General features: G+C 34.0%; 1 protein-coding gene across 1 annotated transcript in view; it reads right to left on the bottom strand.

Moving 5' to 3' along the window:
- The window catches only part of KCNH5 (potassium voltage-gated channel subfamily H member 5), a 323612-nt gene that overhangs the window by 105024 nt on the left and 206167 nt on the right, over window positions 1–12421 (bottom strand). The gene's annotated exons all lie outside the window — the stretch shown is intronic.

Raw genomic sequence — 12421 nt, 5'->3', positions numbered from 1 at the left:
ACATCAGAAATATAGGGAGGGAAGACAAATCAAAGTGTTCCATTTCTAGAAGATTCTAGAGAGAAACAGGTTGGAATTAACAGTTAAAATGAAACTTTGGGAATGCCTGAAAATTCTAGTTATTAAATTTATGTCAGTAACCCAGTATCATAAGGCTTTTTTATTTCATTATTTTAATTAAGAATAAAGTCAGTTTGCAAACCATTGTTATTCATCTACAGTGGCTAGGAAAGGAATAGGGTTTTTTAATGCCCCTGACTGCTACTCCCTCCCTCAACCAATAATTTACCAACTCTTCTCTCTCCAGATCTGGTCAGGTTACTAATGTTGACCTGATCTTGAAAAAGCTTTTAAAAACAATTGAGTTCAGCCCCAGATCAACACACCTTCAATCACACACCACTCCCAGCCTATCTTGTCCCTTTGATTTTACTCCTTTGTTAACAGTAAGCTCTTTTGAAAAGAGGGCAATATTTTATCCTCCTTAATATTCAGTAAACACAATGTTTAGTAACCACATTCATTCCATAAGCATTTCACAAATAAGTGGAATATCAGACAGTGATCACTTCCATTCTTGTTCCTCTAAGCATTTGAAAAATTACTCGTCTAAACAAAAAGTATGGACTGTTTTATTTCACAGTTTCATCAACCAAATCCCACTTGATGGAATTAGTATAACAACAAGCCAGTGAAGCAACTTAAGATCTTCAATCTATTTTCAGAAAATCATTTGTTTTTTAAAAACAGTTGCTCTTTGAGTACAATAAATTGTAATTTCACAACAGGAAGCTATGATTTTACAAGCATTTACTCAGTTGGTTTTTTTTTTTTTGGTTTTTTGGGGGAGTTTTGGGCTGTTATTTAGGGATTTTGATGCCTGTGAAGAACAATTTTTAAGATAGATGATATTTTGTTAGAACTGACTAGGAAGAATATAGTGCTGATATTTCCCATCTGGGTCTTTAAATCTTTGTTTATATTTAAAAACAACAAAAAAGTAGAGGTAATCACAGACTTAACATTCTATTCCATCATTGTTGGCATTAAGAAAGATGAACACAGAAATAATGTGAACAAATTAATGGTAGAAGAATTATGCAACAAATGGAATTTTGCATTTCCTGAAAAGAGACATAAAGAGGATTTATGTTTTTAAAATAATGAGCTTTTAGAGGTTAATGAAATAATGCTACAATCATGTTTTTGAATAGATAGTCCCCAGCTATTTTAAGTTGTCGGTAAATATCACAGAACTATTATTTTGACGTGTTCAACTCATTTGTCTCCCTAAGATGCCTGTAATATAGTATATTTGCCAAAGTGTCTTACTACTGCCTTTTAGCTTAACATATTACCACACATTTCATCTTTGGGGGTACATTAAATATGCACACATTCTAATCATATGAAAAGCTTAAGTACTAAAATATGAATAAAACTGCCAATGTGGGCTTCCCTGGTGGCGCAGTGGTTGAGAGTCCGCCTGCCGATGCAGCGGACACGGGTTCGTGCCCCGGTCCGGGAAGATCCCACATGCCGTGGAGCGGCTGGGCCCATGAGCCATGGCCACTGAGCCTGCGCGTCTGGAGCCTGTGCTCCGCAACGTGAGAGGCCACAACAGTGAGAGGCCCACGTACCGCAGAAAAAAAAAAAAAAACTGCCAACGTATTTAATGTTTTCAGCATTAATAAATGAAGAATACAATCAACATCCCATTAAGTTTGGTATATTACAAGGATATTTTCTGCCTCCAACTTTCATGTGAGTGTGGTGTCCTGCACTGGGTAGGGCTAATCAAAGTCACAATTTAAGGTAAGACATTCAATTGTATATATAATTATATGTATATAAGTATATATACATATATGTAACATACACATAATTATATATACATATATAGCATATATATAATTTTTTACCTTGAAATGTTAAAAAAAATTCATGCAGAAAGTTCATATACCCACATGTACCCACATGTAGCTCTCTCAATTATGACATCTTACAAAACTATAGTAATTTATCAAAACCAGGCAATTGACAATGGCACAATACAATTAACCAGACTATAGACATTATATATTTCAGCATCTTTTTTACATGCAGTCATTTTTTTGGTGTACAGCTTTATAAAATTTTATCACATGTACAGATCCATGTAATATATGTATATTTTTAAAAAGAGAAACCACTTCTTCCTTAAAAATATTTTCCACATTTAGGACTAGTACACATTTCATAAAATATAGTGACAGCAAGTATGATATTCCATAGTAAGCAAAAATACTGCTTCCCACCACAGTCTGTGTTCTCAGGATAAATGGGTACATCTTTAATGAGAGTGACCCTGGGACATGACACATGATAACGAAAGAAATTGATCTTAGTAGAAACTAGCTCTATGCTGCTAACTCCCAAAGTAATACCTATCCCCTGAAGTACAGACACACAAGCCTTCTTGAATGTCTCATTGCCATTCAAATCTAACAAGTCCAAAAGAGAACTCTTATTTTACACCACCTTCTCTTCAACAACCAAATGCACTTTTCATCTTATTAAATTGTAAAGCCACACCTAGTTGTTCAGACCAAAACTAAAGCATCATTCTTCAATTCATTCTTTGATTCCTCTCCTACCTCTACTCTATCAACAATTCCTATTGGCTCTCCCTTCAAAATAGAGCCTCAGTACAACCCCTTCCCACTACCTCTACCAGCATTCTTGCATCCTTTAAGAGTATATGCTTTTCCACTTACTAGCTATCTGTCTCTGGGCCAGTTACTAATTCTCTCTAGGATTCTATTTCCTCTCTTACAACTTTACAGTTACTTTAGAATCTTTACAAATGAGTTGTGCTAAATGATATAACATATAAATCAGTTTTTAAAAAGTCCAGTAGGGAGTAAGTATCCATGAAATGCTATGTATGTATCATCGTCATCATCAACATCATCATCATCATGGAAATAGCTCCCAAACAATTAATTTTTCACTCAGCAGAAAGAATATCCCCTTCCTTCAATACAACTCTCTACCCCCTTACTATACCTGTGTTCTTAATCTTATTTATCACGACTTTAATTTACATTACACATTTATTTATTTGCTTGTTGATATCTACCTTCCCTATTAGAAATGCAAAATCTGTAAGTACAGGCCTGGGCCTTGTCCTTTTTGCTCACTGCTGTATTTCCAGAATACAGACCAGTTCCTGGAACATAATAAGTATTCAGATATTTTTTCCTGTAAGTTCACACACTAAAAACCTAGGAAACGTTTTTTCAGAAACATCCTTCTTTTCAAGTCAAACTTCACTACTGGCGATACAAAAACATAGAAGGAATACACACTATTAATGCACATGAGAGAATAAAATATTTCGAAGCTAAGGTGACACATACCTTGGCCATGTTAAGATAATAAATAAATTAAGAAGGCCTATTGTCATTCATCAAACATGAATGCTCATGCTTGGCCTGGCAAGTTTTGCAGAGTACTATTATAGAATTTTATCCTTTGAATGAGAGGCCATAGACGTAATTTGCCTACTTTACTAGGAATAATTAGAATAATCTGTTAAAATTTGATAAGCCTTTTATATGCTCTCCTGTAGCCTTTTAAGCTTAAGACAACTTAAGACAAGCTAATTTTATAAGCTTATCACATTTAATGAATTGGTAATTCTGGCATATACACTAGTAAATGTCTTATCTAAAAAGTCTTATATTTTTCTTATTCACCACAAGGGGATTATTTTAAAGATAATTATGTTAGATTAAAGATGGCTACAAATTCTCTGACACCCCTTCCATTGACAGGCAGGGTCTATATTCCTTTCCCTTGAATCTAGGCATACTCTATAACCATTTTACTAATAGACTACGGTAACTATAATCATATGCCAATATCTGGGCCCAAGCCTTAAGAAACTAGAAGCTTCCAATTTCTCACTGTTAGAACACCTGCTCTTAGAATCTAGCTTCCGTGTTGTGAGGAAACCCATTCTTCTAGAAAGTTCCACATGGAGAAGAATTAAGGCCCCTGGTCAATAGTCTTGTCTGAGCTCCCAGCTAAGCACTGGCCTTAGGCTGAACAATTTAAAATATTGATATAAGAAGACATTTCTGGTAACACTTAAGGCTGTGCAGGTGGTTCAACCATCACTTCCCTTTCTATTTATATTCATATTTAATAAGGATAGTTAAGATAGGAAGGAAAATGTCCTATCAATCTATGCTTGTATGTGCAGCACACAGCTTGACAACATCAGCTTACCAGCCATGTATGTGGCTGAGCCAACTAAGAAGTGAATTTTTCAGACCCATTCAAGCCATCCCAGCTGAAAACACATGGACCAGAAAGTCATGCCTTCCTAGACCTGCATAAGTTACAGATTCATGAGTGAAATAAATGGCTGTTCTTGTTTTAAGCCACTAATTTTGATTAGTTATGCAACTTTAATATTCTAATAAGTAGTTTTATTAATAGCCTAATAAAACAGATTGATTCTTAACTGATTAGAAAACCTAGGAGAGCAGGGTAGCGAGCTCCTTAAGATGCGCATCACAGCCCAACAGCATATTTTAGAAAATGTTTTTTAACATTTAATACATTTTAGTACTTAAAAACACCTATTATTTTCATAATCTATAAAGTCATGAATGAATGTTTAATGTTCTCAAAAAGAGACGAAGGTTAAAAGACTGAATAATGCCATATAGCCAATCACAGATTTCACTATTCATTTATGTATCATTTAATTCAGTAGATATTTATTGAACACTTATTACATGCAGCCACTACAATAGTCACTAAGGATTGAACATGATCCCTGCTCTCAAATAGTATTCACTACTTCCTATAGAAAGGTATTAATCTTTATTTTTTATCAGGGCCCTTAATTTTATTTATTTATTTATTTTTAAAATTTTTATTGGAGTATAGTTGATTTACAATGTTGTATTAGTTTCAGGTGTACAGCAAAGTGAATCAGTTATACATATAATTATATCCACTCTTTTTTAGATTCTTTTCCCATATAAGCCATTACAGAGTATGGAGTAGAGTTCCCTGTGCTGTACTGTAGGTCCTTATTTGTTATCTATTTAATATATAGTAGTGTGTATATGGCAATCCCAATCTCCCAATTTATCCCTTCCTCCCCCTCCCATTACCCCTGGTAACCGTAAGTTTGTTTTCTACATCTGTAATTCTATTTCTGTTTTGTAGATAATTTGTACACTGTCTTTTAGATTCCACATATAAGCAATACCATATGATATTTGTCTTTCTCTGTCTGACTTATTTCACTCAGTATGAAAACCTCTAGGTCCATCCATGTTGCTGCAAATGGCATTATTCTTTAATTCTCCCAACTCACATGCTTTGGAAGGAGGCTAATGATCATTTCCTTTCCATAGTTTACAAAAATTCACAAATAAACTTATAGCCATTCCAAGTATATAAACTAAATATAGTTTATTTCTCAGGGTTAAACAATTTGCAAAGTCAAACAAAATCTATGTTTAGCTAATTAATTGTAACTCTGCCTCCACTCTTATGAGTTGCTCAGGATAACAGATCAGATGATGATATCCAGTTCTCTGAATAAACTGTGTTCTCCAGTCACTTCATTTTGTTTGCTCCTTAGGTCAAGCTGCAGCCATTCATCTTCTTATTAATGATTTATATTTTTTAGACTTTTTGTGCCTGTTCAAGTTGACATCCAACATTTACTTTTCCTAATTATCTTTCTTTTATAAATCTTGGCAAGTAATAATTGGCCTTAGACTAAGCAATTTAAAATACTGACATGAGAATGCATTTCTGGTAACCATTAAAGCCACATAAGTGGTTCATCCATCATTTCCATTTCTATTCACTAAAGTCCACCTTTAATAATGATATTTAAGACATGGAAGGAGAATATTCCACCAATGTATGATTTTATATGTGTCACACAGCCTGCTAAAACACATGAAATCCCTCCAGTTGGCCTTAGAACAAAGTGAAGAAGCTGATCATCAGATCTCCAAGTTCGAAGTTTTATTCTCCTTCCAGCTGTCTCATAATGGCTCCTGGTTTCCCTGGATGCTCTTCTGCAATCACCCATATATGTAAGCTGCCTCTAGGCATCCACTTATGAAACAGATATCTTCTCTTTCCCAGTCTTCACTTAATCTATGCCCCATTTCATCTAGTACCTGAACCATGCCAACTATTTTGTTAGAAATTAATCTCATTAATTACTTTATATTAAGTGTTAAATACTGAAAACTAATACAATATCCCTCTTAGGGACGTTGTAATTTTGAAGGAGGAATTCCACACAATACAATGAGTTGATTGAATCATTACTTGAATTAACTCTCAACTACTAAGATAAGTTGATACACAGAAGGGACCATTTTTTAAATTTATCAAAATTATAGGGGCTTCCCTGGCGGTACAGTGGTTGAGAATCTGCCTGCTAATGCAGGGGACACGGGTTCGAGCCCTGGTCTGGGAGGATCCCACATGCCGCAGAGAGGCTAGGCCCGTGAGCCACAACTACTGAGCCTGCGCGTCTGGAGCCTGTGCTCCGCAAAAAGAGAGGCCGCAATAGTGAGAGGCCCCCGCTTGCCACAACTAGAGAAAGCCCTCGCGCAGAAACGAAGACCCAACACAGCAAAAATAAATTAATTAATTAACTCATACCCCCAACATCTTCTAAAAAAAAAATTATAGCATAGTATTGGACACATTTCAACAGTTTACAGCTAATCCCATGATTATCATAAAAACTACATCAAAATAGTTTCAATAATTACATGGCAATGACTATTATTTTTTATTGAAGTGTAGTTGATTTACAATACTATATTTGCTTCAGGTGTACAACACAGTGATTTAGTATTTTTATAGATTATACTCCACTAAAAGTTATTACAAAATAATGGCTATAATTCCCTGTGCTGTATAATACTTATCTATTTTATACATAGTAGTTTGTATCTCATAATCCTGTAACCCTAACGTGTCCCTCTCCCCTACCCACTCCCCAGTGGTAACCACTGGTTTGTTTTGTGTATCTGTAAGTCTGTTTCTATTTTGCTCTATACATTCCTTTTACTTTTTAGATTCCACATACAAGTGATACCAAATAGTACTTGTCTTTTTCTGTCTGACATATTTTACTAAGCATAATATTCTCTAGGTCCATCAATGTTGCTTAAATTGGCAGAATTTCATTCATTTTTATGGCTGAATTAATATTCCGTTGTATATATACACCATGTATTCTTTATCCATTCATCTGTTGATGGACACTTGGGTTGCTTCCATACCATGGCAATTGTAAAATAATGCTGCTATGAACATTGGGGTGCATGTGTCTTTTCAAATTAGCATTTTTGTTTTTTTCCAGGTACTCAGGAGTGGGATTGCTGGATCATGTGGTAGTTTTATTTTTAGTTTTTGGGGGAACCTCCACACTGTTTTTGAGAGTAGGTATACCAATTTACTTTCCCACAAGTGTACAAGGGTTCCCTTTTCTCTACAACCCCGCCAACATCTGTTATTTGTAGACTTTCTTATGATGGCCATTCTGACTGATGGAAGGTGATATCTCATTTTGGTTTTGATTTGCATTTCTCTATTAGTGATGCACATGTTTTCATGTGCCTGTTAGTCATCTGTATGTTTTCTTTGGAAAAATGTCTGTTCAGGTCTTTTACCAATTTTTGATTGACTTGTTTGGTTTTTTTGATATTGAGTTGTATGAGCTGTTTATATATTTTTGGATATTAACCCCTTGCCAGTCATATCATTTGCAAATATTTTCTCCCATTAAGTGGGTTGTCTTTTCATTTTGTTGATGGTTTCTTTTGCTGTGTAAAAGCTTTTAATTTTAATTAGGTCTCATTTATTTTTGCTTTTGTTTCCTTTGCCTTAGGAGACAGATCCAAAATAATATTATGTCCAAGAGTGTTCTGCCTATTTTCTTCTAGGAGTTTTATGGTTTTGAGTCCTACATTTAGGTCTTTAGTCCATTTTTGAGTTTATTTTTGTATATAGCATGAGGAAATGTTCTAATCTCATTCTTTTACACGTAGCTGTCCAGTTTTCCTACCACCACTTGCTGACGAGACTGTCTTTTCTCCATTGTATATTCCTGCCTCCTTTGTCAAAGATTAATTTACCATAGGTGTATGGGTTAATTTCCATTCCATTGAACTATGTGCCTGTTTTTGTTGCAGAACCATACTGTTTTGATTACTGTAGTTTTGTAATAGAGTCTGAAGTCAGGAAGGGTGATACTTATAGCTTTGTTCTTGTTTCTCAATATTGCTTTGGCAATTCAGGATCTTTTGTGGCTCCATTTTAATTTTAGGATTATTTGTTCTAGTTCTGTGAAAAATATCATGGGTATTTTAATACGGATTACATTAAATCCACAGATTGCTTTGCGTAGTATGGCCATTTTAACAGTATTAATTCTTTCAATCCAAGAGCAGGGGATATCTTTCCATTTATTTGATCATCTTCAATTTCCTTCATCAATGTTTTATTGTTTTCAGAGTATAGGTCTTTCAGCATCTTGGTTAAGTTTATTCCTAGGTTTTTTATTCTTTTTGATATGATCTTAAATGGGATAACTTTCTCTTTCTGATAGTTCTTTACTGGTGTATAGAAAAGCAACAGATTTCTGCATATTAATCCTGTATCTTGCAACTTTACTGAATTCATTTATTAGTTGTATTTTTCAGGGTATTTATATATATTCTTATATTATATCTTTTTTATTAAAAAAAAACTTTAAAACACAAGGAAACAACAATGGTGTGATTCAGATACTGCAGTGGTTCAATGATTTGATTCAGAGATTTTCTTTTGCCCTTCAAATTATAAAATGCAAACAACAGATCACTCTACCTAGTTGTAAGTCTACTTTTATCAGTTACAGAAAAGAAAAAAGGAAAAAAAAAGAGAAAATATAGTAAGTACTGAATGGATTCACTATGTTGAAAAATGGAATTTCTTTTACTTACAGCTGTTCTCTGATTATTTTGTACTAGATAGACATTTTCAATGTTTTCCAGTAATTTTCATTAACGCTTTTCATTAATGATACCTGCAAGCCACTTCTCTAATCTTTAGCCCCAGAATATGAAAAGAAGCAATAAACAGAGGATAACATTAGATAACTTACTCTTTCTATATATCTATAAAGGGGGTATTACTATTATACTTATATTAATATGGGAACACTAAATACAAAACTTGAAATAGTATTAAAATATCTCTTTACCAAATCACAAGTATTATTGATCCAAGACCCAAAGAGTAAAGTGGCATCGCCAACAACCTAAATAAACTGTTGAGGTCCCTAAGAACAGTATCTGTGGAATAGCCGAGATCTTCTTATGTATTCTGAAAAATAGGGTCATAACCTGTCTTCTTGCTGAACCTCCAAATAATTTATTCTTGCTTCCAAATCTTTATTCATTCACTTCCTTTGTGGTGGATCTCAAAATATGACCATACATTTTTCCTATCTTGGTATGCACATCTCTTTGCAATGAAACTTTATTGCTCCTCCCACCAAAAGGTGGACTCTACTTCCTTTCATCTGTGCTGGCTTTATGACTTCCAGTAAAATAAGGCAGAGATGATATTATGCAATTTCCAGAGACATTAAGGGACTTACTTGTTTTGCTTTTGCTTTCTTGGAATGCTGTCTTGAGACACCATCATTCATGAGGAAGCCTGGAATGTACTGACAGCAAGATAGCAAGGATGGAGAGGTATAGTTATCCAGTGGTCCCAGCTGAACCTTGTCCCTAGCCAAGGTGCCAACTATATGTAGCTACCTGAGGGAAATGAACTGAAGAACTAATTATCCAGTCAACCAATAGAGTCATGAAAAATAATGAATCACTGTGGTATGAAGTCACTCTGTCTTGCAGTCATTTCTTACACAGCAATAGATAACTGATACAAAGCCCTCTCCCTTTTCCTTCATCCTTCCTAAATTCCAGGCACTCTTTGGGGCTTATTATTTCCTTTATAAAACCTTCTCTGATTATCCTAGGTAAAGGAATTTCTCCTATTCTTCTACAGAACCTATTAATACCTCATTCCTTAAAAGAGTAATTATATGCCTTGGTTTATATTTTATATTCCCCTATATGTGTTAACATATCATGCTATGAATATAATGAAGTTCTTGAAAGCAATTACCTTTTAAACTCCTTTGTATCTGTCTATTGACAACATAGTTCCAAACACATAACTTCTGAACAGATGAAAAATAGAAGTTGAATTAACTTTAAAGGATTCTCCTTATACAGCAAAGCAAACAGCAGGTACATAAGAACCATCCCAGGTCAAATCTGACTGAGAATATCATTAAAGTATTCTGATTTGCCAGTCTGAAGAGATGGAAGGCAAAAAACAAAACAGCTATTAAGAGGTATAAATCACAAAAGTTATTGCTACAGTGAAAATTATTTGCTAATACTCTAATACCAAGAATATTATAACCTGGGGACATAAGTTACTGGAACTTAGTAGTTTATGAAAAATAAATATATTCTAAGTCATAGTATAATATTGTAGATAAAGATATCATCAGAAATTAATCAAGAAAATATCCCTGTACTAAGTATGGGTTAGAAGTTTAAATGGATATAGTTCAGACAAATTATTCCATTTCTTGGAAGTTATACTATGACATTATAAAATGAGCACACAAAAATGATCACTGAAGTGTTGTTTATAATATGTGAAAAAAGTAAAATGTTCAAAAATAAATATTAGGTGATACAAATGATGGCACAACAATACAACTGAAAATTAGGAAGCCATTAAGATTATGATGGGGATTTCTGAGGATATTATCTGAAAAAAATTAAAAGCATATTTTTATTATAAAAAGTTTTCTTAATTTCATTCTTTGTAATATTATATCTGTGAATATGTGTGTGGAGGGTTGATTTATGGGTATACATAGAAAAGTGACTAGAAGGATGTTTATAAAATGTTAACAGTTCTTATATTTAGGCAATAGGATTTGTGGTGATTTTGATGTTCTTTAAACTTCAGCATTACTTAATATTTGTCATAAGCATAAAGAAGTGCCAAAATTTGCAAAAGGGGTAACTTACTTGTATTTCTTAAAATGGCAGAAGCCATAAATCTTTTTAGAGAGCAATTAGATTAATTCCCGGGTGACATATACATAAAAGATCATCAAGAAACCTGAGATGCTAATGGTGATAGCAAACCTTTACTTAGTACTTGTCATGAACTTTATGTACATTATCTCACCAAATTCACACAATCACCCTAAGTTACTACTTTATCCTCATTGTAAAATATAAGGAACACATTCAGGAAATTAATCTGCCCAGAATCAGATCAGAGCTTCGGTCTCAACAACTACACAACCTAACACCCTTATCAGCTTTAAGATTAATGTTGCAAATAATAATTATTCTACCCCACAGCAGACTTCTGTAGCCAATATTAATTGCTTACTAATCATAGATCTGACCAAAAGTTCTTAAGTGTAAACATCAGATCTCAAATAATTAAGCACCCCCAAGGGCTAGAATATAGACCAAGTAGAAACAGCATGCACCCCTTAAATGATTAAGTACCAAGAGATATTCTGGGCCCATCACTAAACTAGGATATGGTTGAATACAGGCAAAAGCCCTTAAATCTGCTATGGTTGCAACATTACTCAAATAGCATTTAATGCAGTAGAAAAGAAAATTTACTGAGTAATATCTCTGTAACATAAAAGGAAATTTTTAGTTTACTCTACTTATGCTTATTCACTGTGATACACTATTAAACATTATGATACACATCAACATTACTCAGGAATTAATGCTTATTTTGAGAGAATTAAAAATTCAAGAAAATTGGATACATACTTAGTAATGGAATTTCTAATTTGTGAATCTTAGAAGGCAAAATACCCAGGGAACATGAGTAATACAAATCTAACATTTATAATCTGCCCATAATCATCCTCAAATTACATATATTCTTACATCTATAAGCTCCCCATCATCCTGATGATGATGATGATGGGGAGATTAAATTGTATATTCAGTTGTATCAAAATGTATATTCTTAAGTTAATGCTGCATCCATTGGCACTACATCACAATCTAGTTTAGGTGCTCTGTCATCAATTTTTAATGATGTTAACAACCTTCATAGGGCCCCTCCTTCCATTTTCTCAAATATTACGGTCAGCCCACTGAACTCAGGAACAAATAAATGTCTTTTATCAGCAGTCTTTGAACACCTTCTTTAAAGCATTGGGCAGATTAAATTGCCCAGGTCCAGGGGTCTGTGTGCTTGTCACTATTCTCTTGCTTCCTTCTAATTTGGAAACTACACCAAACATCAAGTTTCCAAACCA

This window comes from Lagenorhynchus albirostris, chromosome 1, assembly GCF_949774975.1.
Source record: "Lagenorhynchus albirostris chromosome 1, mLagAlb1.1, whole genome shotgun sequence".
Lineage (NCBI taxonomy): Eukaryota > Metazoa > Chordata > Mammalia > Artiodactyla > Delphinidae > Lagenorhynchus > Lagenorhynchus albirostris.
The sequence above is the reverse complement of the archived record's forward strand: the minus strand, read 5'-3'. Positions and strand labels throughout refer to the sequence as shown.